The following is a 27,487-nucleotide window of genomic DNA, read 5'->3' on the forward strand; positions in this document are numbered from 1 at the left end:
AAATTCATATCTTCGAGCCAACGTGTAATGTTCTTTTTATTATATGGAGACTAAATATAACAAAAGCTAAAGGCGGGAATCGTGACGTCATTGAACGATGCGACACTCACCTAGGTGACATACGGAAAATACGCCACTCGGGTCCAGGATGAAGTGGCGTATGGAATGTACGAGTGGTTTAGTTCCCAGTAAAACACTCTCCTTCATATAATAAATATCAAGTATGTTCATTAAAGTGGATGAGTTATGATTTGATCCGTCATGCATATTACAGTTTAGATCACCCACGTTAATACGTTCAGCATGATTTCCCACAACTCGAAAGTACTCAAGAACTGATAGTATAGATGTTTTCTTAAAATATAAATTGCTCGAAAACAAGCTGGTCAGAAACAAACGAAACATACCGTTAACTGCATTTCAATAACTGAACAAGATGATTTCCAACGGCCCGTAAAACAAGGATCAATCCAGAATGTCTAAGAGTTGCTCCTCCAGCTTTTAGAAAACCACGCACTCTGCACTAAACACAATCCTGGGGGCACAAGGGAGCTTGTCGAAAACACGCACGGACTGATGAATACTCAAGCTTGCAGATGAGAAAATGCCGGACCTTGTCAAAAACACGCACGGACTAAAGAATACTCGATCGACCTGGTCGAAAACTCGAGCTTACAGAACCCACACATACTAACGCACATGAGTCCTTCTTGCGATTTCACTTGTGATTGGTCGAAGTTAAACGGGTGACCGACTCCTTGGAAACACGGATCAAGCACAAGTGGGTCGCTCGTTGCGATTTCACATGTGATTGGTCGGAATTGGCCTGACCAATTCTCTTCGGCATCACGGATCACTTATTGCTTAGCGATTGCATATGGACAAGTTAACAAACTTTTTAAGCATCTTAGTGTCTACCTGCGTATGCGCAATAGACGCAAAAATTGTACGGGCTCACCAACCATGAAGTAATCTATGTTTATTGCAATTTTTTTGGAAATACTTTGAAATCAACAACATGGCAATGTTGAAAAATTTTAACATGGCACCAAGGCTTTGGGACTACTAAGTCAAAAGAAATTGTTGATTTATTGCATCGCCCCAAAATAGTTTCTTTTCAGTTTTAGTCCCCTAAGCCTCGCAGCCATATCAAGATAGATAGATAGATAGATAGATAGATAGATAGATAGATAGATAGATAGATAGATAGATAGATAGATAGATAGATAGATAGATAGTTTATTGGATACAACTTTGCAACCCAAGGGTTGAATTACGTTATATTTACAGTAAAAAAAAGAAGAAATTTATCAAAATTTTGATACATCCAAATTGGCCTATTGTTATGTATAGTCATATTGTATGTTCTGTCTCAAATGTTCAAGTAAGACATAAGTTTTGTTTTTCAAATTTCTTCTTTGACTATAGAGAGACACTACCAGTTCACACTGCATTTGTTCATAGCTGAATTTTGATTTTCTTGGAGAACATTAGCCAGTTAGGTCAGATGTCGAAAATCGATTCTGCAGATGTCCTCAGACAAATAAAATGGAATGTTTGCCTAGAGATATCGAAATGCTCGCGCCAAGTGCTTTCTTTGCACTGATTTTAAACCATGTCCTCGAGCCATAATTTTCCTGCCTCTAAATATAAGCAATTTCAGCCTTTGCTGAAATCGTTTCCTTCGTCCGACGCAAACTAGTCACATAAATACAGTAATTATAAGAAGAAAAACGTTAAAACAAGTTTCGTTTGGATCTCCCGCCATGTTATTCAAACTGATTTACTCGCCAGGCTGCTCTACTCAAATTACGTCAATGAAATATCAGCTTACTCGTGAAAATACCTATCATTCTTAACTCGCTTAACGGGGTCTGTAAACAAAACACCAACAGCTGTCCTGAAAACACGGCCAAAGTGACGTTTTGATTGTTTGAAAAAGTCATAAGACAGTCTCATGACTTTTGGATGACGCATTTCCGAGGGAAAGTCCCGCTGATATTAGATCATTGCCTTCTTGTTTTTCTGAGAATGTCATTCGGTCTTTCCGAAAATCTTCGCTCGGCTGACCATATCATACATTCGAAAGAATATGTAATATGCAATCATTGCCGGATACACCAGACAATGAGTTTCTGATGCATCAGAAACTCGTCGGTAAGGGGAAAACGCTGCCATGTGCGCTTACTGTATGCCACGCAATGCTCTCATGCTGCTATTATGATGCTAATGCATTTAAAAAAAAAATTGGAAAACATATAGTGTGATCACGCAATGGTCTCAGGCTGCTATCACGATTCTAATGCATTAGAAACATTTTGGAGAAACATATAGTTTAAATATCTTTAAAAAAATCTGACGGCTTAGACCAGGATCGTTTCTAATTCGGAAACACGCTCTTAGACTGATTACCATGCACAAAATTCATGCACGGCGACCATAATAAATCGCTTCATCGCTGCGGATTAGCTTCACTTGGCCTAGTCACTTGCCCAATCCCTTGCTCGAAACAGATCTGTTTTAGCTTTGCAAAAGCTCTCTTTATTCTGCGCTGCCGCGCAAGCTTTGCCTGGATGGAGCCATGTGCTGGTATCATCAGATTAGACCAGATTAGTACAATCTTTGAAACCATTTTTTGGCATGATGCGCTTAAACCCCCATGTTCATGTTCCTGTTAATTTAAATTTGTTCAGTATTAGGGTCAATAAAGTTGTTGTGCAAGTTGTGGCCTATACTACTTCAATCAAATAAATCGAAAACCGCCCCGATCGCTTCGCTCATTCTTTTGTTTCGCGCTCGCCGAATGTAAAATTACCGTCAATGATTTACAATATATTTAATTACTATATTATTACTTTAATATTAATATAATTACCGATGTGTAACCCAATTCTAAACGAATAGTTCAGAGGGGATCGGAAATTGATGGATTTGAAGCAGTTATGCAAAACCGCCGTGGCATTTATTGAATTCCGCCTCAGATTTTCAGAGAACTTGACCCTGAGGCAGTTCTTATTTGTTGCACAGATTTAGATTGACGGTGGTTATAACTGAAATTCTTAGACGAAGTTTGGATCAGTGGAATCAGCTATCAATTCAGCCATCGCAGGAACTGGACGACCCTTTGTTTTTAGTCCTGACAGTAAGCTTATCAGAAAAGCTATGTTGTAGCTGTCGACTGTATTTTATGGCAACATTCTTCAGGTTTTCTGAGACTTGGAGGCTAAATACAGAGGTGGCAGCGGCAAAGAGGACACTGACGCGGGGCGCTTGTTGCTTTCTACGGCTAGCTCTTTATAGTCGCGACTGATTGCAATCTTAACCTGAATGGTGACAAGAAGTGTAATAAAACTTACCGAGTGATGATAGAAAGTGTCTTAGCCTTCCACTCTACCTGGCTACTGTGAAGTGTTCCAGATGAATTGAATAGAGCTAATGTAAAATTCTGACTAGCCCATTACTACACGGGTCAGAACCGGATTGGTTGAATGCCTGCCACTACAAAGAGCCGGATTGGACAGAAGCTCAAAAATTCGCCAGGTCCGGTTGCTATGGCGTGATGTCATTTATCTATTAGGTTTCTGTCATCGCAAGAATTTTGCGTTTCTATTGTGCTTTGCGATAATTGCTTTCAATCAATAGCGTCGTGCACAGATGGCGTCACGAATATTCATCCCTCAGACAAACAAACCATTCTATGGGCTACTTCTTTGAGAGCGACGTATGGCACAACAGCCCTCGTGAGCTGTCCAGCGCGATAATTAGGCGATGAATTTCGCAATCCGATGTCCTCTCTATCTCAAAATGTTGGAGAAAACCCACGACATGTACCTTGGAATGATAAAAATGCGGAGATTTTACGAACACACTCCGTACCTTACCTCCATGGCAGAGAAAAATATTATTATTGTACCCGACATTCAAGCGCATCACCAATAAGAAAGTCAGCAAGCCAGCTAGAGAAATACCTGATAAAGAAATAACCATAGATCCGATCCGATTCGTTGCCTTGCCGTGATGACCTGGCCCGCTCCGTCTTCGCACGTAGCCCGCGCTATTTAGAACACGTATCGCGCCAAACATATCTATGTAATAAATGCAGTTGAGGTCTGCTCACGGTCACAGATTTGTTTATGTGGTCGGATAAATGGCTCTATTAAAATCGTGGTCAACAGATAAGTCTTCTCTTCAAGACCAGGATAAAAAGCAGATAAGTTTCTTCGTAATACGTTAGAAGTATAGGAGATAGCGGAATAAGCGCAATAAACCAAAAAACAGCCTTCACGACCCTCATGGTAAGCAAAAACTATCACTCTAGGGCATTAACTCGCAAAGTGCATTTTCAGTATCGAAAAATGAACTTCAGTACATGGTCACACTATATGCTTTTCCAAAATGTTTCTAAGATATTAGAATCATAAAAGACCTTTGCGTGACATGCAGGAAGTGTAATAAATGACAGGGATTTTTCCCTTACAGATGAGTCATCGAATGGCTATTGTTGTATAAAAAAATGTAAATGTAATTTGTTTACCCACGGAGCACCAAGGAGTTCACAAGAAATCGTTCAGAAATGTCCGTGCATTCCAGGATCGAATTGGAATTTGGAAATGTTGGTTTTTAAGGAGAGGGGAAAACCGGAGTACCCGGAGAAAAACCTCTCGGAGCAGAGTAGAGAACCAACAACAAACTCAACCCACATATGACGCCGGGTCCGGGAATCGAACCCGGGACACATTGGTGGGAGGCGAGTGCCCTCACCACTACGCCATCCCTGCTCCCCCTAGTTAGACTCTTTAATGCATTAGAATCACACCAGACACAGTAACCAACATTTATTGATCTATGGAGGCATCAAATAGCTCACGAAGCCTATATATAAAGATAGTAGTGGTTGGTCTATTGAATGAATACCGGCAAAACTACATGTACCCAACTTCGCCGGCTCAGCCAGCTTCGCCGTCGAAGTTGGGTGCCTGTATATATGTACGTAATTTTACAGGTATTCATTTAATACACCAACCACTACTACAATTTCTAATTGAACAATTCTCGAGCACCTGTATAAAGCGAATCCAAAAGATGTATATTGACCGTCATTAGACATTTCCTCCGTCTCGAATAACGCCGATTATTGGTTTTCAGAATGAGATTGTTGAGATGTATGTCGCGCCGGAGGGTGTGGTAGAAGGGGCGGAAAGCCGGAGAGTGAGGCGGCTTGTCAGATGGTCTTTTAAAAGGAGGTTAGGTGAAAATCAAACACCTTCTGTTATGATAAAGCCGAGACAAAATATAAACTGAGCTTTCTACATATGTTATAGCTATGCATATGTTATAGTCAACCTAATATCGGTTTATTATAAACAGCAAAGAGGCTCACCTTGGATAAACAACTTTGCAGAAGCAGAAAGATGGAGAGCGAGCGGTTAATATCCAGCGGCCGAACACTAAATGGGCTTTTGTACAGTTTTCAGACATTGAAGTCAAGGCTGTGTTTGACAGGCAGCCGCTGTTATGCACGGGGCCGTTGCCAGACTGGCAGCGTAATCTTGTGCGTGGGCGCGCCGGGCCAATGGTCGCGCTAGACAATTTTGCTGACAACTTATGTCTCTGGTGCTGCATTGCCGTGTACAAGGAGCGCGGCCAGAATGGAGCACACAAGCTGCAAGAGAGTTAGCAAAGAGTTACTTCAAACTCCGGGAAGCCCCGAATGATGTCCCAAAAACTTCGCTTGATGAATTGGATAAAGTCGAGAGGCATTTCAACCAGGGAAGATAGCTAACAGATTGGTTTGGCATCAGAGCCTATGAGCCTGAGCGCCAGGAAAACGGTGAAATTGTATGGCACCTCAGACAGAATCCTCCTGACGTCTTTAAGAAAATAATTACGCTTGGAATTTATGAAGGACACGCGTTTTTGATCAAAGATATCAGAAAGCTTGCAAAACTTTACGGGCGCAGACCTTGCCGAGCGCGTTTTACGCAAGCCATCTCCCTTCAGCAACACGGCAAAACCTACACAAAAGGCCAAAAAAATGTGGTGCCCAAATGAGCGGGTCAAAGCCCCGCAGACAACATACGAGAGAGCGTTTCACGACAAAGGGGCGGCGTCTCCAGCATCGATACGCTGGCTGGGTCGCACAAGCTAAGTGCTGGGGAAGCATATTCATCACCCTTTATGTGGACACGGTGGAGAGAGTTGGATTGCCGGGGCGCCTGTTGACGGTTATGACACGAAAACGCAAACAGTATACCACTATCAAGGCAGCTACTGGCATGGATGTGTCCACTGTTTCCTGAATGATAGACAAAAAATCGTAAATAACGGCAAAACAAGAGATGAGGCATTCTTTGCAACAGCGGAACGTACAAGACCTCTCCGCGAAGCAGGTTACCGCGTGATCAAGAAATGGGAGTGTCAAGACAAAAAAACGCGAGACCCCCACCAAAACAAGAAACAAGACGTACCCCACCCAATTTTGTACGATTTCGAATCGTACCACGACAAAACGCAGCCGAACGAGGCGACGCGCGACCTTATCTACGAAAACGCACAGATGCCAATTTCGGTGAGCCTTGGCGACACGTTGGACCGCGAGCCACCGGGCATCTGCGACCCCAACCCCAAAGAGCTGACACTTCGCAGAGCTGTTCGCCGACACAACAGCCAAAGTGCAGATAGGAAAAAAAAGCGAACACGACGATGTTTATGAAGACGAGCAGCTTTCGCTTTGCGGAGATAATCAACTACCTCGTCCCCGGCACGTATGACAGGTGAAACCGTACCTGCTGCTCTTTCCAAAAATCGTGCGTGCCGTATGAATGAATATGTATCCAGGCCCACCAGATTATCCGGCCTGGTATTCGCGCCTGAGAGGTTGATATGTCTTGACTCTTTCAGAGTTCGCCAAGTGCAAAAGAACGTTCAAAGAGAACGGCATGCGCACCTTCACCGATTGACTGCGCTATTACAACAACCTCGACGTCTCGCCCAGGATAGAAGCGTTGGAAAAGATGAGGGCCTTCTACACCGAAAAAGGCATCAAAATCTTGAAAGACGCAGTCAGCCTCCCGGGGGTGAGCATGCACTACCTCTTGCGCGGCACGATTGAGCGTGGCGCTGAGCTCTACAACCCCAGCGAAGAGGCCTATGAAATGCTGAAGGGAGCATGGGTTGACGGGCCAAGCCTGGTGTTCAAGCGCTACCACGAGGCCGGCGTGACAAAGATCAGGCCGCACCGGCTCTCAAAACCAAAAAAAGCAAGGTAATATAAATAAATAAATTACATAGATGGGACTTTCCAGTGGCATATCCATAGGCGTTTCAAAGCGGCGCTGAAAGGCAGCACCGATAGAGCAGAAAACAGAGGACTTCGCATACTTAATGGGCGGGTGGCCACATATGAGCAGCACAAGCTGGGGCTGAGCACTTGTTATGACAAAGGGTATGGGTGGCAGGACAGGACTCACACTGAACCGATCGAGTTTCACATGACCTGTAAAAGCGGAAGCTGTATGTTTGGTGAGACAAACAACCAACAGCTCTTCGCGTACAAAGCCGCGCTTCATTTCTTCGTGCTCGTCTGGTTTGGTCTTGAGTATGGAGTATGGCCTTGAGTATGGAGTGTAAGGTTTTGCCACAACGCCTTTCTCTTTGATTGCGACGGCAGGCTTTTTGCCAGGCGTGTGACTTGATTGTTCAGAGCGCCAACAGCGTCAGGGAGCCTTTTGAGCCACGCCATGGACCGCCGGCCCGCAGGTAAGAGCATTTCTACGGTATACTGATGGCCGAACAAGCGTTCGGCAAGCGTGCGGTTGAAACGCTCAACGATGTCTTGGTCTCGGTGAAGTGCAGTGCGCCAGCGACGGATATATGTTTTGTGGTTTTCCATTTCTTTGGTCACGCTCCCCATAGCTCGCGGCCAGCGTCTACCTGTAGCACTCTTGGCCAAGTCAAAGGGCTGCTCCTGTAAATTTCCTGAAAAGCCTTGGCAACTTCGGCAGAGTCTTTCGAGTTCAGAGGCTCAGCTTCTTTGTAGTGGCTGGCGACGTCGACAACAGTCAGCGCATATTTCTAAACTTTCCCGCCACGGGGCAGCTTGTTGTGTGGCAGGAAAAGAAGGTCCACTTGATGGACCGAATTAGGGGTTGATAAATCGAATGTCGGGTGAGGAATGTGGCGTGGGGCAGGGAGATAGATCTGCCAGAGAGCCTGTTTGATAAGCCACTGCTTGGCTGTTTCTTTACGAACTTCCGACTTTTCTACTAACTGTTTATGGCAGATATACCTTTCCGGTAGCCCTGGGGAGTATAGTAGACTTTGGCGAGCTCTGACTATGCGGAAAGGTGTGGTATCCATTATATTATTCTGCGAAAATTCAAAGAAAACGAAACGATGCATAGCCGAGCGCAAGCGCTCTGGCACTAACGAAAAGCGGCTCGCCTTGTTTCTGCTCCTCGCTGGGCTGATAAAAGTCAGAGAATTGAGGCTTTTAGGGAGGGAAGATTTGCCGGTTTGGATGAGCCTGGTTATAGAGTTTGAAAGCGTAATCAGTGCTCGTAAAGTTATGCTTCGCCTGATCTTTAATTTCTCGATTGCTTTCGGTCTAATCAAGAAGCTTGATGCGGTCGCGAGTGTACTTTGCCATCGTGGCCTGATAAGCTTCAAAGGCCTACTCTGGGACCTTAAGTCGCCTTAAGTTGCCTAAAGTCGCCTTAAGTCGCTTTAAGTCGCCTAAAGTCGCCTTAAGTCGATATTGGTCACACAATGTTAAAAGGGTTTCCTCCTTTTAAATTGTACCCATAAGGAGGATATTAAGCTGGACAATAGGTAAACTCAGCTCCAATCATAATGATCAGAGGAGGAGGCATGGTAGCCGAATGATTAAGAAGTCCAATTTTGTCCCCTAGCAGGGATCACCCATTGTGTTCTTGGGTAAGATACTGTACTCTCACAATGCCCTTCCCCCTCTCCCAGGTGTAAAACTAGGAGATGGTTGAGGGGAGGAAACCCTACAATGGAGTACGAGTTGATATGAGGTAGGCAATGGCTTCCACATACATGGAAATCCCATGTTATAACAGTTGTGCACCTGTCAAACCACCTGTGTTAAATAGCATGATTAGTATAGGTAATAATCATGCGGTTTTTCTCATTCAATTTGGAATTAATTTGCACGAGTGAGTTTTTCAAAAAGCTGAAATTGCATGAGCCCCTTCGGCAAGTGCAATTTCAGCTTTTTGAAAAACTCACAAGTGCAAATTAATTCCAAATTGAACGAGAAAAACCGTTTGATTACTTATTAATAATACAATCATGAAAAAATTTGTGCGGAGTAAGTGCTTTCATGATGTTTCTTGAAGACATTTTTTTTCGCATTCGAGAAAGCTTTTTTCAAAGATTCCGTACAAAATTTATGTCATTGCTTTACATGATATCATTGGCCTAAAAAAATTCTCATTGTCTTCCTGCAAATCAGAATCCAGAATTACGATGTGTAATTTGCATTGGTGTTACACATTTTGCACCGGTGTTACACTTTTTGCACTGGTATTACACTTGAACTGCACTACTCTCAGCCCATCAGAATCGAGTAATTTTTTCATGCGTATTATTAATTCTTCAAACAATACTGAATTAGGAAATTTCTCTGTGACAATGTATACTCCTACTTAATTTTTGTCTTGAATTTCATTGTGAGTTGATCAGAAGGTTGACACAGTGTGTTATCACCAGGAAATGAATTTAAGAATATGATTTATGGCAAAAAAAGCAAATGACTCTGGTTGCAATAATTTATTTATTTCTTCTTAAAGATATTACTGAATCAGATCAAACCTACAGCTCTGGGTCATCAAAGTAAAAACAAAATCGAAACTTATTCTGGAGAAAAGCTACATTCTTGCCAGTCACTTTTACATTGAGCAGTACAAATGTGGTAATCCAAAGTCAGTTCAACTGAATTGAAGCTTAAGGTTAGACACTTTACTTACCCAGAGCAAAAGAGTGACAAAAGTGGGCCATTTCTCCAGCATAAACCTGCACTACAAGCTTCCACCACCGTATTCGACGAAATGTACATGTTCGAACTTTGCAACTCACAGAACTCAACGAACCTACTAAAGGCAAAAATATTTATCTAACATAAGACTTTACAGTCTTTCCGTACATATCTTCGTTAGTTTGATGTTCCACAAAGACGAATGGACCTCTTCTATTCCGAGAAAAACTTTCAGCAGCAAACATGTCCGCCGGTCTAACTTTTGATCACGTGAGTTTATCGCGTGACTGAAGTACACACGTGCTTTTCCCTCGTGAAGTAGATAATCATGCGGGGCCTGCAATCCCATAGAGACAGTCCACCTTGTTTCTATTGACTGGCTACCTGCTGGTATTGTGGAAAGAAAAATCGTCCCGGCGACACAATTCGAGGTAAAGTAAAGAAAGTTTTTCGCTATAGCAGATAGTATGGCCGTGCTTGGCGGGAGAACTCGAATTTTCCGCGGTACGGGCGAAAAGAAGGGAAACTCGCGAGGTGTCCCGCTCCTCACTTCGAAGCATGGAAACTAGATAGCGGCGCAAAGGTTACTGGGAGAATTAAAATGGCGGAAGGCAGTGTTCGTAGTGTAACCATCAGTTTGTAATATTTCGTTGTGACTCAATAATTTCTGGACAGCTGCAAGGTATTTTAATTAGCTCTACTTTATAATTATTTTGTCAAAGTCAGCCGGATACTTGTATTTAGTTTCTGCTGACTAAATAAATGCAGCTTAATACTGTCACCAGCCCAAACATAAAATTTAAGCTTATTTCATTTTTTGTAGGTCAAACACTGCGGGGTTGAACCAACTCAAAACTTGGAACTAGCTCCTGGTGATGCGAACAGCGGAAATAAAAGATCTTTCAACAAAATTCCGTTCTCTATAAGTGGGACGTCAAAGTTTTCTGGAGCCAGAAAAGCGGTTGGGAAGACAGGAAAAGAAGGACCTTATCACGTGGTTCGCAAAATGGTATTGGGGTGTTTTCTCTGACAGAAGCAGGAGAACAACAAATTGGTTGAGTCCCTGAAAAGGACCAAGCAACTATGGATGCTGTTGGAAAGGCATGTGATTTGCCAAACTTCCATGCCAAAATTGACAGTACAAGTACCAAAAATATTGGAGACAACTTTACCAAGGTAACAATTTTTAAAATAATTATAATCACAAAAATAATTATAAAAATTGTTACATTGGTAAACTTATTTGCGAGGGCTCCTTGGTGTAGATGTCAACACAGGACACATCATAATAGAACACTGCCTCACTAACCTATTTTCATTGTTTTCCCTGTTCTTTTGTCCTTTTGTTCTCTATTGTGTTGTATGCCAACTGTGTCTTCTACACCAAGTAACAGCAACAAAGAAACAAAGCTTTGTGAAATAATTAAGCTTAATACATGCAAAGAACTCTGTGTAACTTTAATTATTTTGTGGAAATATTTATTAGTTTTCTGTAAATCATCTCTTTTTTCTTAAACTTAAAAGTTATGTCACTATTTATATATTTTTAATAGTATTGTTAGATGTTGGTTCTTATTTTGGTATAATTATTCTAGGCATATACCAGTTGCCATGTTTATTCCTGGCTAGTTATTGACTAGCTTTGACTACGTAATTGAACAATAACTGTTGTGGTAATTCTCTAATCATTTTAAGCTAAAATGGTTTGAAATTGGGATACTTGAGACTATGGTGACTTATAGCGATACAAAAGTAAGCAAGATAATTATCATAATATATGTATTAGCTAATATTGGTTTATTGTGAGGGATTCTGTGAATATTTTTGAAGTTTATGGAGTGACTTTGCTAACTTTAGGTTTTATTACTTGAGTCAAATAAAATCGCTTTAAGTCGCCCTAAGTCGCCTTAAGTCGCCTTAAGTCGCCTTAAGTCGCCTTAAATCGCTTTAAGTCGCAATGATTTTTTTGTCAATTTTGCTTAAGTCGCCTTAAATCGCCCAAAGTCGCCTTAAGTTACGGCGACTTAAGGTCCCAGAGTAGGCCTCTTCAAGAGCCTTGTCACGCCGTGTTTTCTCTTCTAACGCAGCCTTCCTATCGCTGGATAGATATTTTTGCAAGATAGTTGCCGCCTGTGAAAGCAGCAGCAAATCATCATCAATGCAACACTGGCCGTTGTATAGAAATCAGAATTGCAATCTCTTCACGAAGGGCTGGAATGTCAGGTGGCCTACTCAAGTCGGGCGAAGGTTCACCTTCCAGCATTTTCATGACTTCAGCCAAATCTTTTTCTTCAATGTTTATTTCAGCCATCGCATATTATTCTAATTTTCTTTCAATTCAATTGCGAAAGAGTGGCGCAGCGAAAAAACGAGGTTGGAGAACTTGCGTTCCTTCAGCCTTGCAATCATCTGCCTGAGGTCATCCCGGAGAAGCTCGCCGGCGTATTCTTCAAAGATAGTCTTAGTGGCCTTAACCGACGGCGTGTTAAACAGCACCATCGCCGCCACGTTCTCTCGGACAGCTTCTGGGTGACATCCACAGGCTGATGCCGGCGTGGAAAGCGGAAATGCCGAGCTTGACGAGCTTCCCCGTCAGCCCTTGAACGTCTTTCAAGGCAGCACATATTATAATGATAATGAGAGAGTTGGTGCCATCGAGCAAAGAACTTACCACTTTTAACCAAAATTCAACCTTGTGTTGCTCGCAGACGATAACAAACAACCACGGGTCTCTCTCGGCAGACCGGAAAAGGGTCTTGTTGTAAGTGAATGTCGGACAGATGAGCAGGACATAATCAAACCTGTCACAGAAAGGGCCACAGAGCTGGTTTACGAGGAACTGCCTCTTCCCCGAGTTGGTCGGCACCACGATGAGGGCATTGAAGGGGATATTGTGGGGATCCATTTCAATACTGCACAGAATCTAGCTGTTTGTTCATTATGTTGAACTGGGAGTCGGAGATCACGAATATTTGGCAGTTCACGATGCCCGAGCCTGTGCCGTTCCGCTCGATTTCCAGCTGGACGCCGTCTGTGGTGTTCACGAGGCGCGTGCCGCTGCCGTGCATTTCTTGGCTGGCCATTGAGCGCAGATCAATCAGAAGCCCGAACTTTGCTTCAGTGTAGTACTTTTGCACATTCATTTGCTGGGTTTTATTTTTTTTCCTTCATGAAAAAGCGGCCGACCTCGTTCCAGATGTCCTGACTTTGGATGCCTTTGTTGCAAAGCATGTTGGCGATCCATTGATTGTGATGCTGACTTTCTTCAGGTCGGGGAAGATGTATTTTTGTGAATCACTTGTCCTCCCGGTGTACGGCTCTATGAACAGGAGAAGGACGCCTTTCATAGACCTTCTTTGGGCGTTGACTTTGATGTTTATCCTCGTGTCCGTGCCTTTCGTAATCAGGACCAGTTTATCAGGACTCGCGTGGTCATAGGCAAACTCCTTGCCGCTGGTGTAACCGCTCCTTACCTCGTCTGCAAGACTCTCGCTGCGGATCATTTCATACCGGCTCGAGCTGGATGTTTATCAGCTTATATTTCATCCTGGTTGGGTCAGACCCTTTGACCACTTGTGAAGTTGGTGGAACGGTCGGCCCGAACACGAGGTCATTGTAAAGGGCCTGGGGAAACAAAATGCCGTCTTCGGTCAGGATCTGATGGTCGAAATTATTGCGATACTCTTGGTTCCATAAATTTCGTTCAGCTTGTTTTCAGCGGCGATCGACGCCCGAGGTTTTCTTGTTCTCTGAATTTGAGCGGATCTTGCATAAGTCCTCGCCCTGAATCCCCTCAGGCACCATATTGTCCCATATTTTCTTCCGATAAGAACAGGTCGCCGAAGGTCTTGTAGATGTCGTAATCGACCGTTTCTTCCGAGATCGTGCCCTCAAACTTCACGACCAGCTTTTCCACAAGCGCCTGCGCGACGTTCTGAACCAGAAAGTTGTTGGTGTGACATCCAGCAAGGTCCATGTCAAAGCGGAGAGCTAGCGAGCAGGGCACGAGGACCTCGTTCTCGTTCAGCTTGGGCACATGAACATACAGCCTCTCGCCGGGCTAAGCCGCTAACAGAGAGGTTGAAGGTGATGCACTTAACTGTGTGTGGGACCGTCATGACACTTAATGTCTTTTCGCTTTACATTAAACGGAGGTTATCTGACACCGACATGGTATAACATTTCAAAATATTTTTTTAATTAAAAAATATGTTCAGTTAAAAAATGGCCGAAGGCGGCGATTTTGGTTATGATGATCCAGACCTTGATCGGAAATTTGACAATTATGATGATGAAGACGAAAATGAGGTTACCCGCGATGGCTATGATAGTGAGAGAGGCAAAGAATATCGGTCGCCGGATTTGCCCCCCCCCCCCCCCCTTCCCCCCACCCCCAAGGCGACGGAACCAGGCCTTTTTTCTTGCCAGATGCGACGTCTATATGGACTTCGGAAAATTACATCCAATAGGTTTTAGCAAAAAAGGTAACCACAGCGATGTTGTTCAATTTGGTTCAAAAGGAGGCGAGACCAAATTTTCAAAAGTGACGGCTCGGGGTTTCTTAAAAATTTCACAGAAAGATTTTCAAGCTCTCTGGGACCAAGCGCTGAAGAAATATTATAGCCGAAGACCGTGGTACAATCCAATAACAGCGCCAAAGATTGGCGGATGCTGAAAACCAATTAAAACAGGCAGAGACGGTTCGCTGCAGAAAGGGAAAAAGAATTACAAGAGATTCAAAATCTGAGACAGCAAACCGAGAAAACTCAAGCGCAGGTGTTAAAATTTGAAGACTGGAGAGTAGGCTTAGATTATTTTGAAAAGGGTTGTTACTTTACGAAGTTTGATGTTAAAAGCGATTATAATAATTTAGATATTTTCCAGAACACCAGCCCTACCTTGGTTTCAGCTGGGTCATGATGGGGACATGTTTACTGTTATTCCTTTTTAGCTCATTTATGCGCGCGCAGCGCTAGCAATGAATGAGTATCGTGAGGGACAAAGGAGGACGAGTCACGGTTCCCACGATGCTTTGCGCGAGAAATTGATCGATTACCGGAAACTTCAAGGAGCTCGAAGGTTGTAGATTGCAAATTTTCGGTTGCCAAGTTAGAGGTCAGCAAGGTCGTCAAAGGTTGGTTTCTGTGTCGGATTTGAATATTTGATGTCTATTTGCTCTGTGGATCGAATTTATTGTGCTAACAATCTTTTTTTATACACGTCTCAGGTTGATATTTTGAAACTCATTTTACTTGCAAATGGCGTAATGGGTGAATAAGCTCGAAACAATTCCGGTAAGTGAGCGATATTATAATTACCTACGTTGGAACTGACTGTAGGAATAGTAACTTTAGAAGTCAATGGCTGTGATTCAGACTTTGAACCTCGATGAACCTCGCGATATTTCCGATTTTTGCGTCCATAAAGTTTGGCTTTTTTTCGCTTTCTCGCGCGAAAGACGTGCTCGCAAGGTGTGAATTTGCGGGAAGGTTAGCCAACTCCACCGGGGAAAATGTTAAATTTCGCTCGGGAAGCGACCGTTTGAGCGATCGCATTAAATCCAGCGGTGAGAATTCGTAATGTTTAGGTCTTCAACCAAAAATTATTCCGTTTTATTTATTTATTTTTTTTATTTTAGACTGCAATTTTCATGGATGTATCGGAAAAACGTCCACATGTTGTGACGGGCAATACGCCAAACAAGCCTAGAGGGAAAAGGATTCGCGATGACAATGGAGCTGGTTCTTCTTAGGGGGTACAACAGAGTCCTGTGCGGCGAACATTAGCTTTTCAGGGAAAAGGAAGCCCTTTGCAAAAGGTACTTGTTATTTTACCGAGTTATCCTCCTTTTGTTGGTTGAGATTCAATAAGCTTATTACACTGTAGTTTAGCATTACAGTAAGTGAGAAATAAGTGCTACGTGTTCATGTTTTTCATGTTTTTCCTTAGGTAATATTTTCTATTTCTAATTATTAGGTGAGCTACATTGGTTAGGGATTTCATCACTCTTTTATAGACCTCCCATTACCTAATATATTTATAGTAGGTTTTTTTTCTCACCGTTTTTTACACATTTTTATTTTTACATATTTTGCCATTAAATTGTAGCATTCTAATACATTTCGAATTATATTCTGTTCAAAGGCCAGTCGCCGAATTCTTCAAAAAGCCAAGTTGGTTCGTTCCCCTAAAAGCCCCAAACAATTAGTTTCCCCTAGAAGAAAACAGTGGCAGTGTTGTGGGATAAACATGAAGTGACGGTCCTGGTTCAGTTCATTGCACTGTTTGGAGAGTTGAAGGAGGGGGAATGGCCTACTTTTGGTGTTCAACACGAGTACTGGGAAAAAGCAGCAGCCTTTATCCAACAAACTGCAGGAAAAAGCCACCAAAGATCCAGTAAGTCTAAAACTTTGCATTTTTGCAGTTATAAACTTTAATCACGTAACATTTGTCTTAAAAATTATTTGAGGGGTAATATTGTCTAACTTTTACAAAAGTTATGTTGTTCAACTACAATGTAGATGACTTCAGAAGTTTTTGGCTTGTTTCTTTAATATTTGATAGACTGGGAGATATATGTGCTATCAGTAACTTAACATCCCATGTAGCTACTACCAGTGTACCACTGACTGTTAATATTTGTATGGTATAAGTTAAAGAGGTTTTTTTTTCACTCTGTTTTACAGAATCCAGTGTTCGTCGTTATGTATTGCTCGATTAAAGAAAGAAGTATGCCACAGTGGAAGAGGCTGAAGCTGCCCTTGGGTTGACTGTGGAATCATACCTTGATAGCACTCCCAGCAAAGTTTCAGCAAACGATGGTCCCAGTGATGAAGCCCTGATTTTATCGCCATCATTGACTGGGAAATTGAGTTGCCTAACAAAAGCCCAACTCATCGACCTGGTCATAGAGAGTCTGGCATTGTTAGGTTCCAGCGCACAAGATATCATTGATTTATTAATGCAACATTTTGACAAGAATACAAAACTCGGTCTCTGTTCACCCTAAAAGCATCATACTTGGTCAAATGACTAGTCTCGACATGATCTTTCATGTGGTGGTGTCAGTTTATCGATTGGTTAAAATTTGAAACTCGCCCCAGTTCCCTGCTGAATTTCGGAACGGCCCATACAGAGAGGTCAGAAGTTCGTTTTGTCGTGATATGCAAGCCAGAGATACTGAAAAAAAGCAAGGTCCTAACATTAGAAATAGAAACAAACGCGAGCAGAAGGAAACAAATATAAAAGTAGCTAGATTGTCGCAATGGGATTCACTCAAAACGATTTTTTCCGTGTACATATTCGCTCACTGTCAGGACTTTCGATAGGTTGATAACAATGTTTATTAACCATCATGGTATAATGAGCCATTATACCATGATCTACAAAAATGGCGAGCGTATGCGTGATTTTTTGGGCCTTTTTGTTTTTATTGTAGTCTAGTTTTCTATATTTTGGAGCCGTTTTTAATAAAACAATTATTCCACTCGCGCTTGTTGGATATTGGATGATTATAGCCAACTCGGCGCTACGCACCTCGTTGGCTATCTATCATCTCATATCCAACGTGCGCTCATGGAATAATTGTTAAATATGACATCTCTGGAAAAACATTATTTGTTGGGCTTGTGTTTGTTGTCTGGGATGTTTGGGCCATTAATTAAAAAAGTAGCTTAAAAAACAAATAAGGGGGTTTGGAAGCTCATATCTTACTCGCACATTTATTACCCGTAATCAGATAAGCGATCAAACCGGCGCTAGTAATGACCCATTTTTATCTTGTCTATTTTACAAATGCAAATATACCGTCAAAACATCGATCAACTTCAGTAGCTTTTCACTGAGGTCAAAGAGACGAGAACACCATAAAGGAATATGAAGAAATCACCAGTGGTAGCGCCTGAATACTATGTTTCATTTACAATATTCTCTTCAGGGAACTTCAAATTGAAAATAGAAAAAACTGAATGGTATAGAAAGTTATTCAATATGGATTAACTCTCTGCAAAAAAATTATATATTGGATTAATTTTATGTTTTGTGTCTAGGATGTTTAGGCCAACAAAAATAAAACTTAAAAAAGAATAAGGTTTGGAGGCTTAGATCTTCCTCGCATCTATTTATTACACGTAAGCAAAAAACCTATCAAATGCTAGTAATGACCCCTTGCTATCTTGTCTATTTTACAAAAGCAAATACTGTCAAAACATCAACTTCAGTAGCTTCTCATTGAGGTTAAAAAAGTGTTTCTTCCATTTTGGTAAACTGAAGATATTGCTTTTCATGTACGTACTGTCCAGATGAACCTCAACAGGTTTAAAACCATGCATTCATTACTGCTGTTCTTAACTAATAATTGATTTCTAAAAGAGAGGGTGTCAAAACAGAATTGTGTATAACTTTAAGAATTATTTCCTTGCACCTAAAGTTAAAAGTAAACACAAACCATTGTGAGAGAAAAATAATCTCATGATTTTCATACGGATCACCGAACGTAGAAAATAAAATGGTCCTTAATTTAGAAGGATAATACGAGGATAATTCCAAACACTAACCTTAACGCTTGTTAATTCTACAGACGGTTTGTTTGCCGTTATATCCCCCGTCAAAATTCGACTTTCGCTTTCGATGTTGTGTTCACATTCTATGTTTGTTGTCAGCGATTCGCCGTACAGTTTCGCAACGTGACATCGAACATTGAAGTGATATCTATTTTACACTTGCACTGACGAGAAAGCCTGAAATAAAGACTTTCAGTAAAAATTTAAATCTAACAATCTGAGTGGCTAGCTCAATCCACAATTTTAGCGAATTGTCTTGTGAAGACACGCTTTCCGGTTAAACAAATTTAATAGAAATGCAAATATCGTAAAAAAAACCAACAATAACACGGTGACTCAGTTTGTTTGTCTTTACAGCCCGTAGTGAATATAATGTTAACATCGGGTTGAGTTGGAAATAAAAATAAAGATGATTACGGTTCAAACTTTCGCGGAAAATTCAAAAATTCATTTCCCGAAAAAAACTTAATAAAATTTTCGAATAGTTCTGTGATGTAATCGCGAGGAGCTGCGCTCCTTTTGCTGTACTGAAGACACCCCTAAAGGTACACGGTAACCTTTTGCCTATATAAATGAGCCTAATCATATCACTGATGCTTTGTTCTCTATCAAGAGCAGGGGGTACACATTGTGGTAAATTTTCACTAGTACGCTAATCAGTGTTTTACGATGTCCAACTACATATATGCCTCTAAAGGCGTCACTATTGACTGTGCTCTATTATGTTTACGCAGCTCCTGGTTTACGTAATAATATAATATTTCCCTTCAAACCTAGTTTGTTGAAGCTTGAGGGACGCCTCATTGTAACTCACCATTGCTCATCGGCTTTTGACCGTTTTACAGTTCTCTGCTCAGTGACCTGCATTTTGCTAGCCTTTGAATGGCAGCGAGGTTGCTTTGATAGAGACCTCTTTGCTTTTGTCACGTTAATGCCCTGGCTAGCATTGGAACAACTTAATTTACGCAACAAAAACAGTGAGGTCTGTATCAAAACAAGGTCAGTTCTAGCCTCGCTGCCAGTCAAAGGCCAGGCCACTGAGCAGACAACTGTAAAATGGCCTATTGTAAAATGAGTATTCTGACTACACTATAACGAAACATTCAATGTGAAATAGTTTATTGAGGAATGGTCAGTCAGTCATCCGACAACAACAATGTGTCGTAACATATACTTATTACAACATAGAATATGCTAGCAAGTCTAACTTGAAAAGCTTGAAAAAATTAAGTGTACCACGCCAGATACGAAAAACCACTAAAAAACCACTCTTTAGATGTGGCCAAAAAATATGTGGAAACGTATTCCCCATCTAATGCAATGGCACGGAACCTCGGGGAAGAGGTACAAACAAACGCATAACTCCATAGAAAAAATTTAACTAAATTGACAACAGCAAACAGAAAGACTGACTGAGCTAGAATGATTAATATTCCCCGCTAAAACATTAAATACTCAAAACTCTCCCCTGAGAATACTAAAACCTCTCAATCGTGCCATCAGAATAGTAATTTCTGACTAATTCGTTCCTAGTCACTCAACCGTCAGAAATTACATTTTCTAGAAATGAAAAAAAATCGCTCAAGTGCAGCAGAATTTATTAAGTAAACACAATTAGAAAACAGTCCCAAGAAAGCATGCGCGCTGATTGGTTAAAAATCGTGTTCGTATAACTCGATGGAGATACAGAACTAGCGGGCGCTGTTGACGTAGTGATGGCGCGAGCAAAGAGAATTTACATTTTGATAATCAAAGTTAACAGGTTGTTTTCCTTCTTCTCGTCGTGGTGTTTTCCAAAAGAAATAGAAAACATGTACTCCGTATTTCTATCGAGAGAAACACATATATTCTCGTTTATGACGCAGACGGCGGGAAACCACGTGACCATCATGCTGAACTTACAGAGAATGGCTATACCAGCGTAGATGCCGAAGCATTTGATGGTGGTTATTTGAGAGCTGAAGTTGGCGATATTGCGATGAAAGCAGTCGCCGTGGTGAAACTGGTAACGAACATCGATAGAGACGCGTGCTTTAAAGTGTCAGCGGTGATTCGTGTCAGCGATACGCCCGGGTTGTTTTGTTTTGATTGGCGCCAGACATCGGTAAAAACAAACGCGTCATCAGCTCCGATACCCACCAGGAATATCAGAGTAGTAATGTTCAGGAATGGGAAAAACTTCAAACCCAGCACGATCATGTATAAGAAATAGGCAATTATCAACGCACTCACAACTGAAAGCATTAAAAGAAATGTAAGTAAAACCGACTCGGTGTAAAACCACATGATCAGTAGAATTATCATCATGGCAATGGAAGGATAAATGATGTCCGCCATTAACATGATGTTGAACATATCGTACTTTAGGAAGTGGAATTCCGTTGCTACTAATTTAACATCTCCATCTCACACTTGTCCCGTTTTGATATGCTTCTCATACAGTTGTCTTCTTAAGTGTTTGTCGCTCATTGCCGGACTCAATACCGTTGTATAGAGCAACTTGGCTCCCTTAGGGGCGAAGAAGTCTTTATCTGTAAGGTAGTAAAGAATATTGTGAACTGCATTGTATCTGATGCACTCTGTAGGTAATCCTTGACAAACGGAATACCCAATGCTGTATTTAAAGTTCCAACAATTCTCTTTTAACGAAGCGTTGTTGAAAAACGGCGCGCATTGTCTTAGCAACGTTAAGATCCGTGCTACATCAACTGAAGTTATATCTTGGTAAGAGGACCTCCCTGAAAGCGCTGCGATGTAATTACCGACTGACCAGCTTGGACAGCATTCGCTGACTCTCACAGTGCCATAACGGATGTTTCGTCTGTAGCAATTTGATTGAAATCCCTCCGTCTCTCGCACGACACGTTCTTCCATGCGGCACACTGCACGAAGATCAGGAACATTGAGCAAATCACCACCTGGACTTATTGACGCGAAAACCATCTTGTAGGTGATGGTATTTTTCATGAAAACATTTGGACTGTCACACATGGCTAGACGATATTTGCTCTTAACCTGACCGAAGTTTTCATCCCTACGGGTTTTTTTGTCTTCATGGTAAGCAGATCAACAAGTGAAGACGCGTTGCCAATAGTGATATTAATATCTTGTTTCGGGCTAGTTGCAACGAGCCCAAGATTAGCGGCTTTACCGAGGGCAAGCATCGTGCGGTATCGTTTGTTGATTACTGTTCCACGGGGCTCAAATCCCTAAGTTAAGTAAAAAAAACGACGCAATTACAGAACAATCTATTTTTCACTGAGAGATGATTTCGCATATATGTACATCAAAACACAGTGATTCTCATGTCTGTGTTTTCAAGTAAGATTAATATTATCTCTTACGAATATTACATAATTGCTAAAACTAGTACTGAATCAAGTGTTTTAAGCAAGTTTGTATCTTTGAGCAAAAATAAAATATTATTGAAAAGGTATGACCTCACCATAACTGGAGTGGAAAAGTCTGGGATTTCAGGAGCATTAAACTGAGGGACAAAGGAGCAGAGACCACAAATCACGATCACCAATGAGGTCACGAAGAACACTGCATACGGGTACTCTGCTAAAACTACTGAGTACCTGGAGAGCAAAATAAAAACCAGGGTTTAACACTTTATCACTAGCTGTTGAATGCTTCTAACTTTTTTTCAATACTTGTTCTGACACATTTTAACGATTGTTAAACGAAACAGCCTTTGGGCTCCTGAAGTAGAACAGTGAATGTCAACGCAAGAACAGGTTTCAAAATCAGGGCCGGGTTGTTCAAAGCCTAATGGTTAGCGCCGGAGAATTTCGATTTCAGTTTTGTAACTTTTTGGTGAGGTGTTCTGTTTATATTGTCTGCCCTGCAGTTTTAAGCTGTAGTAATCTCAAATTACACCAAATGTTAGAGGTGAAAAACATTTTTTTTAAAGAAGAAAAAATAATTCTGTAGTTAACGTTTAACCCCGCTGGGTTAACGTTAACCGGCTTTCGAACAACCCGGCCCAGTTTACCAGTTTACAAGTTAGTGTGGTTACTATTGACAACATTTCTCCTTCAAGGTGTCGAGTGCACAGTCCTGCATTCCAGAATGTTCAGGCTTCCTCAAAGAAATTGAATTTCTCGCGATGAGGAGCTGGGGAGAGGCAGCAGGCCAGTTTATCAAGCAATCAGTGTCACACGCGTGTTATGTTAGTCTAACCGAAGTCACTATCTCAAGGCGATTCTCAGTCGATGCTGGAATAACCAAGAGCAGCTAATCCCGACTGGCAGTATTCTATTTATCAGCGTGTTTAATTACTGTTTAGGCTGGTAGGGAAACCTTGGGTCAAGCAGACGAACAGGAAATAATTACCTCGGCATGCTACACTGGTTGGTTGTCTGGTTATGTTGCTCTAGCCCCTCATTGTCTTCGCTATTATTTCTGTTATTATCTTCCTCGTCAGTTCTTTGAGCTTCTTCGCTTTTTAAGGTAATCGCCGGGTTACAAAGCTGCTGATCATCCATACTTGGACAACTTAGCTTGAAGATTGCCTGCTCTGGTTATATGATCAGGAATTATTAGCCCTACGAAAATCTAAAAGACATTGAACACAGCCAGACGTGTTTAAAGTTGAGAAAACTTGACTAAACACTCCCGATTTAAAATCATAGAAGAAAATTTAAGCCTATTATTGGTTGAGATAAACACTCTTTCGAGGTTTAAATACTGGGGATTTAAAAACCTCTGTAAGCAAAGCTTAGAAGCTTTTTAAGCCTAGTCAGAAGCATATCACCTAGGTGATATGCTTCTGGCCTTGTTGGTTAAAATAAATTCTCACTTGAGGTTTGAATTTGGGGCATAAAATAGCTCAATAAACATTGTGTATGCATAAAACAAAACTATTTTACAATAAAGATCTTTTTTTTGTCGCGAACAGTGGAAGTAGTGACCTCGCCTTTTACCAAATTTTATATGGTAGGCAAGCTGCTATAGGAAAATGAAACAACACGGGCAAGACATGGAGGCTTATGGACATATTTATGCCGGCAGCAAGGGTTACAGCGGGCATCGTATTTGATTGCGTTAGTTTGGTTGGTTTGCCCCTAGTTTTTCACCGTCGAGTCAACCTTTTACTCAGTTCACATACCAACAATAAAGACATGTTAACATATGAACAAGTCTGAGCTTAAAATATGCACGGCTGTTGGTATTACCGCAAGACCCAGTGTTCGTAGCTGTTCTATTTTGCTGTGTAGGCAGGTGGGAAAGTTTCAAACGAACTACGGAAGTTTAAAGAAAATAACGAAGGAAATTTCTCAAGTACAAAATTCTGAAATTTTCGTCGTTAAATTAGAATGCTATTATCATATTGAACTTTAGCCACGCCGGCTTGGTAAACAGTATAAAAATTTAATAAGCATTCGTCCATATTTCAACTATTAATTGCTTGCTCTCCGCAAAGATTTGTGTTTCACCAGTTTCATATCATATAATCGGTGAATAAACCCGCTTTGAATTTTGGTAACACGAATAGAGATTTATACCGTAAATAACAACATTTGAGTAAACGAAAGTCGGTGCCGGTTTCAACGTTGTAATGAATCTCTTCTAGAATAATTTGTTTATTTTCGTTGGAATAGTTTTCAAAATTAAAATACGATTTATGTGATTTCAACAAGAGAGAAGTTGTTTTCGTAAGTATCTTTTTCGATGTTCGTCTCTTTTGATGATTTTCTAAAAAGACAGCCTTTGTTTTTAAAAAGCGTTATGAAATTTTGTTCATACAATAAATACATTTTATCATTTAGACTTTTATTTGACTTCTTTTTCTATGAAAAGCTGCAAATTTCCTATCGTAAATGTGTTTCTTTATCTGTTGACTTAGGTTTTTCTGCCGGAACCTTTATTTTACCGGGTAAAACTTTTGACTTTCACAGCAGTTTTAGCACTCCCAAGTATGACTCATTAAAGTTAAAATCGCTTATTAATTCTGAAACTATTCTTCCAAGAAGTTATCATATTATTTTGGGGGGTCGGCTTTTGTAAGAAATTCTACCATGTACCGACTGCTGAGACAAGTTGTAATCAACATTGCTTGCTCATGCAAAATACATTGTCAAACCAAACTTGCGCGGTTTGGGAATTGTTCAACCAAAGAAATAAATTTAAATTAAAATTTGCGAATTTCGTTATAAACGGTTGATATATTGACAGAAAAAGGTTCACATCGATATTATCAAGTGAGTATAATTTTGAGCGAGGCGTTATCGTGCGGTTTTGTGCGTTGTTTTGGCGCATTAGACTACCAAAGTGCCTCAGTTCCCCCTTAATAATAAGATATTCAGCGGATTTAAATATCTGCAAGACACTTTGTTTCTCTCTCATAAAGTTGAGTTACAAATCGTTAAGTCAGCATTTAGAATGTAAAATTTCTGAGAGCGCTTTTATTGAAATATTTTGTATGCGTAATTGACAACTCCAAATCTACCTGTTATTGCCAAGTGAATAGAGCGGTTTTCATTTGAGTGTCGAAAAGTAATTGGTTTTGCACTTTCTGCACGATGCGATTGGCTTAAAAGATTCGCGCCACCTTTTCATCCAATCAGAAGTAAAACCAAAGCCAATTGTGACGTGCTCGCATGCATTTTCCCGCGCTTTGCGTCAGCCACATGTAATTACTTCGAGTTTTGATTGGTTCAATGTCTTGTCTGTGTCCTATGTGATTGGCCAGAGTAATTACTGTGGTTTTGGTTTTACGACACTCAAACGAAAACCACTCTATTCAGTCTAACCTGCCTGATGCATTGAAGTGATTCAATTTTGCAGCCAAATTTTGCAGCTTCAAGTGACCGCCGGTCGCTGAAATGGACGGTGTTGTTTGAATCGAAGGTTTGGTGTTTGAGAGGACACGAGAAATGAAAAACGCACAATTTAATTCATCAGCGATGACATCTTTAGCAAACGAAACAATTTTGCAGTGAAATTATTGATATTATTTATACACAATAAGATTTGTGGTAGCTCTCTTTAAGTTTAAAAGCGCCAAAGGTATTCTGAAAGACAAAAACAATCGTTTTGAACGATAGCGAGACGCAATGGGATAAAGTCTTAATTCGCTTCAATAAATTACCTGGGTATGAGAACAATAACACCCTTATGCTAAAATATTCAATGATAATATTATAAACGACAATATTTTCCTTGTCCCTGGGTTTATACTTTGGTGCAGCATACATCCCAATTTCTTAGCGACTGCTGCAACCAATACGAGATTAGCTTCCGCCATTAAATTGTGTTTTTCTTTGCTTTCCGTCAAATCTTTTTAAGCATTCCCGAGCTACAAAGGGCTAAAACATTTTGGAATACAATTTGCACTTGTAGAAAACACTTACCTTGGATAGTTAACGGTTGAGTCAAGCATTGAAAAATCTAGAAAGAACGTTAAGCATATCGGAGCGGCGCGCGTTTCATCTGCTGCTGGCTCCAAGCAAAAGGCGAAGAAAAACTTGGTACAAAAGCAGTTTTGCCGGTATAAACTTCCGGTTCTTCATCACCATGACAACCCGCAATCATTTCCGGTAGTGTCACATCTGCCACCTGTTAACATGTTTTTAGTGAAGGCTGGTTATCCAACCCCAAAAGGAGACAATACGCAGCGATACTCGAACCTCCTCGTGATAGACAATTTTCCTTTTCTCGATATTGAATGGAGGCTAAGGTGGGGAGTCTTTTCAAATGCAGATGAATTTCTCTGCTTAATTATATTCCCCTGCACGAGCCTCCATTTCAAGCTAGTTCCAGTCCTATACCAAGAATACGAAAATGGCCTATTCAGCTTATATGCTGGAGGACCATAATATATATGGGTTATTGACCAAGTGTGAGGTCAAGATGGTTGTAGTCAGTTTGCTCTAACAGTTGGCCCAGGGCCCCGCCATTTATGCTTATCGGTAATAAGAGGCTGTCTCTCTTGGTTATAATCCCGGCTACAGGCTAACCTCGTACAGAGATATATGTGAAGTGACCAGCTGTTTACTTGGTTTCATCGTATAACTCTTAAAACTGGGAGTTTGTGCCAGGGGGGATTATTTTTTATTTTTAAGACGGTTGTCAGTTGTTTTAGTCTTGCCTGACGGAATCTTTGTTGTGCTTATATTATAACTCGTGGTTGATACGATAAGACCGATTTGTTCAATACTAGTGCAAACTCGACTAAATCCCTAAGAAGGTAAGAAGAAGAAGCTTAAGTTACAACAACTCAGCTTTTGAAAGCGAGCATTGAAATGTACTAATTTCCGTTTTCTATTCATAAAGTTTTGAAATTGGTTGGACCCGTAATAAAGCCTGTACCCACGGATTGGTTCCGCTTGATATTTCAGCCATGCAAAAACACGCATCATACGTTATATGGAGTCTTCTTGTAGTCGATATAACGCGCGCCCTGATTGGCTCATTCAAGGGAATTATTCTCTCGTAATGCTCCCTGGTCGGGAGTCCATTGCTGCCACTGGCCGATTTCCAGCCTGCAAAACCAAGGCAAAGGGAAAATTGTTGAGGGAGAACAGGATGAGTGACCTGGAGCACCCTGAAAGTGAATTCTATTATTTGAAGATCAGCGAATTCAGTGTTCAATTACGCCTGAGTTGGCGCCGGAAAAGACGAATGACACAGCTGAACATCTTTTAATAAGCCACAAAATAAACTACTTACTAACCTTGACCTAGAACTTTCAGCCTTCCAGGGAGGTATCTAAAACCTAGGCATTGCCGTATTGACCTCGCTTCTGCTCGATCGGTTAACACGGCTTGATATATTTTCCCGTTAAGATCCCACTCTCGGTTAATAATAAATAGTTATTCTCATAAAATAATTGAGATCAGGCTATAGTTATGGGCGTTTTCATTGGTCGATAGGTGTCTTTTGATGGGAGTTTGTAAATACTTTTGATCGAGTTTCTCTG

At 41.1% G+C, this 27,487-nt stretch overlaps 1 protein-coding gene, 1 long non-coding RNA gene and 2 pseudogenes across 4 annotated transcripts in view; 1 reads left to right on the forward strand and 3 right to left on the reverse strand.

Annotated features, from left to right (window-relative positions):
- The window catches only part of LOC140925437 (uncharacterized), a 21,513-nt gene extending 17,440 nt beyond the window's left edge, over nt 1–4,073 (reverse strand). Inside the window, exon 1 of one of the 3 annotated variants that reach the window (XM_073375400.1) lies at nt 3,969–4,073. The gene's annotated coding sequence lies outside the window, so the exon portion shown is untranslated. Of the gene's footprint in view, nt 1–407; nt 793–3,356; nt 3,445–3,968 lie in introns of those variants that run through there. The other 2 variants (XM_073375397.1, XM_073375398.1) reach the window with 2 other exon arrangements.
- An 8,833-nt stretch (nt 4,074–12,906) lies between these two features.
- On the reverse strand, nt 12,907–14,918 carry LOC140925440 (uncharacterized; annotated as a pseudogene).
- Nucleotides 14,919–15,490: 572 nt separating this feature from the next.
- LOC140925435 (uncharacterized) lies at nt 15,491–16,994 on the forward strand. The gene is made up of 3 exons (XR_012164404.1): nt 15,491–15,818; nt 16,145–16,396; nt 16,687–16,994. It is a non-coding gene; the product is annotated as an uncharacterized lncRNA (long non-coding RNA).
- Nucleotides 16,995–20,123: 3,129 nt separating this feature from the next.
- LOC140925432 (protein dispatched homolog 1-like) lies at nt 20,124–26,009 on the reverse strand (annotated as a pseudogene).
- Between the last annotated feature and the right edge of the window lie 1,478 nt (nt 26,010–27,487).

Source organism: Porites lutea, unplaced genomic scaffold, assembly GCF_958299795.1.
Source record: "Porites lutea unplaced genomic scaffold, jaPorLute2.1 SCAFFOLD_37, whole genome shotgun sequence".
NCBI classification, from domain to species: domain Eukaryota; kingdom Metazoa; phylum Cnidaria; class Anthozoa; order Scleractinia; family Poritidae; genus Porites; species Porites lutea.